Here is a 3,498-nt window from a genome sequence, read left to right on the forward strand (position 1 = left end):
TAGAAATGCCCTGCTGGTTTGTTGGGCTGGCCCTTTTATATCTCCTCTAACATTTGGCTTCCAGATGTTATGCTTCCAATCCAAGTGCAATGTGTCATTGCTTAGCAAACCTCTGAGTTGCAGACTCGTCCAATTACTTTTAAGGTGGAATTCCGCAAGTACAGTAAGTCTGCAGGCCATAAAAGCAGGGTCTTCCCACGACCACAAACCATCTATGAACCCTTGCTGCAGAGCTACTGTATAGAGCAAGATGTGCATTATATTATAACTGTCACAGACGTCCCACTTTCATCCTCAAGACAACAGTCAAGTTTGAAAACTATTTAAAATTAAAGCTAGATTTGAAGTTATCATTTTCCATCATTAATAACATGCAACAAAATGTGGTCGTGTGTGTGTCCCCACCTTCTTTTCCCTAAATATGTGTGACGTGATTCTGCCAGTCCCTAGAAAGAATGGAATTGGGCAAGGTGGGGAAGTTCACCACTCCTGTTGTAAAAAATCCTTTAGACGTTTTGGTTTGGTTTGGTTGGAGGGAAGGTGGAGTCTGAATGACTGAGACTGACTTTGCATGGAAACACCCCACGCTGAGAAGCAGGGCATTGGCTTCTTCCATACAGAACTGATTTTGCTATGACTGTATGTGGCACTGTAAAACTGTGGACTTGGCAAATGTTTTAATGTGAGGGTAAAGCACATAAGCAAGTTACAAGGAGATAAGCTCCATGTGTCACCATAGCCTATCGAAATCTTTGAGCAAGGCCCTTTAAGCTACCTCGCATTTATCATGAGCTAGAAACATGGGGCTCCTGCTGAGGAGCTACTGTGCTGCAATTTCAGAATGTGACTTGCCACTTGGAAATGTGTTTATATGCCACATCCTCAGGTAATTTCTTTATCAGGAACCTACCCTATTCAGGAGAGTGGAACAGTGTGCTTTACTTAACTGTGTACTTGACCCATGGAAAACAGTGAGACTTGAGCATGTTTAATAGGTGAGACAGTTCAATGTCTGTCCAACATAGTCTACACATATGCCTATGTTGCCTATGCTGTGTTACTAGTGAAATGTGTGACCCTGAGAACAGCTCCAGATTCAGATCCTTTCCCTTCATCAGTGAAATCACCACAAAGGACCCAGAGACTGTTTCTTGCTGAAAGTTTCTCCTCCATTCTCTTCACTACCTCTTTTCCCTATTTGCGCCATGGAAAAAAAAAGAAGTTTTTTAGAAAAGTGTATGAGCTTTTATTCTGTTGCTGATGCTATCAGAAAGAAGATCTGTGATGGGTAATAGTGGACTTGCGCATCTCTAGGGATCTCCAAACCCGTCATGCCTGGTCACTGCTTTGCAGGAGCATAAGCATCCCAGGAGGCAGGTGCTTTTACTAACAAGCCCCAGACCTCAAAAGGTGCCTTCAGCCTCATCAACCAGGTGCTTTTGTGCCTTTAGCTATTGGCTTTTTTTTGTAGCAGAGCCTTGTTTAACAAAACTGTAAGGAGGGGTTGAGCTCTTTGCCAGGAGCATAGTGCAGCCATATCTCAGTTGCCCGTGCTCACAGCTGGTGCAGATCCACATGAACCTGGCAGCTCAGAGTGGCTGGTTTAGCTCAGTGCCTCACCTCCAGCTGTAGCAGCCCCAGACGCCGGGGGAGGAGGGCTATGGAGACAGCACAGAACAGCCCTTACCTTGGAGCTGCCCTCCTCTAGATCTTAGGGAACACTAGGGGACACAGGTAGCCAAGTCTAAAGAGAGAGGAGGTTAAAAAAACAGATGGGCACCAGGATGCAGACTTGAACTGCACGATCTCGCATGAGTTTTTCAGCTCACTCACTAGTGCATGGTATTTTTCCCTCTCACTTCCTTACACATGTAGTCACATCTGAAAGCGCTGCACAGTGCTGTATATGTCTGAGAGGCATTCTGGTAGATGTTTTAGCAGGAAGCAGCACATTATCATATATATATGATCCTTACCTCACATAACCCACACAAAACCAGCAGCAAGAGGGTATGAGTAGGGGGAGGAGGGCTCTATGGAGAGTAGGGCACAGTCTTCCTTCGCCTACCTTTGACATGCGTGTGAAGCTTTGAGGTGTCTGTTGTCACTTGCTACATAGTCTACCCTGCCTGATCCCAGTTAGTGGATAGGGTGGCACTTCCATGCTGTACTGTGATCAATAAGTGGTTTGGCTGGGGGAAAAAGCTGTGCAGGGAAGATCATGAACATAAGAGATGTGGAACTAAAACTCCCTGTTGCAGTCACGGCAGTGCAGACATGAGGACTGCCTAAACATCTACAGTTCTGTGTTTCTGGATCCAGTGCTTTCTGGGAACTTTTAATATTACATTTTATGCTTCATTCTGATACTGAATAAAACCAGAAGAGAGCAGAATTTCTTACAGGAGGGACATAATGATTTTTAGTCATCTTGGAGAAGGATGGTATTTGTGAGTGGGAGGAACTGTGATTTGAAAATTCCTGTAGGGGTTAAAAAAAGAGAATAGTGTGCATACATGAATTTTGTTTCTGAGTAATGCTCGTTCAGCTCTGCAGTTCACAGCTGCTCGATTCATGGAGAAAAGCTGAAGCTACATGCAACTTGTTTAGCTAACATTTCACACCATTGCTCCAACCCAGATAATTCCACTTATGTTGCCAGTGCTGAGAGCTGGCTGTGTTTCCATTGACTCACTGGCATGTTAACCACTATGCCTTATTCTGTTCTGGCCAGTGAATCACACATAGCAGTTTAAAATCCAGTGGCTAGAAGAGCTGCAAACTAGTCTGCAGCTTGGTGACTTTAGGCTTCTTCAGCTAGGGTTTGCATGAGGAGAAAACTCAACGGTATTTAAAAATCAGTCCCTCTCTGAAATTTCTTAACCTTTAATTTAACTTTAAAAATGTCAGCTGCATGCCTTCCACATCCAACCTTTGGAAAAGCAGAAAGTGTGAATGAAGTAGTAAATACGAGGTGCTGAGACCAAACTTTCATTATCAGTTCCTTGCTGTGGAATATATATTGGCTGGTAATTTTATTCCCAATCAGTTCTTAGGAATGCTGCATTTAATGCACACAAGTATTTAGTTTCAGCCTTGCCCAGTGATGGCAGATGAAAGTGATTGTTCTTGTTACCTTCCCCCCCCCGCCCCGGCTTAACTTTAAAGTTAGCTCTGCCTTGAGCACAGTTTGGACTAGAGGCCTTAAGAGGAATGCCCTTTCCAGCCTGAATTATTCTGTGTTTCTCTCCTGCTGCAGATACTAAATGCAGCGTTACTTAGTGCTGCAGCTGTTATTACTGCTGTGGAGCCATTAGGAGAAATGCTGCAGTATTCTCTTGCCATGCCTTGTTACAGCCATGAAATGCAGAGAGATTGCAGTGCTTTGAACTAAAATCACAGATGCAGTAGTACTTTTTGAATGAATAACAGTAGCCAGCTTAATGGGTTTTATTTTAGCACCCAAGCTCTGTACTAGAATAGGAGAAAGAACAGAGA

This window comes from Falco biarmicus, chromosome 5 (assembly GCF_023638135.1).
Source record: "Falco biarmicus isolate bFalBia1 chromosome 5, bFalBia1.pri, whole genome shotgun sequence".
In the NCBI taxonomy this organism is placed as follows: domain Eukaryota; kingdom Metazoa; phylum Chordata; class Aves; order Falconiformes; family Falconidae; genus Falco; species Falco biarmicus.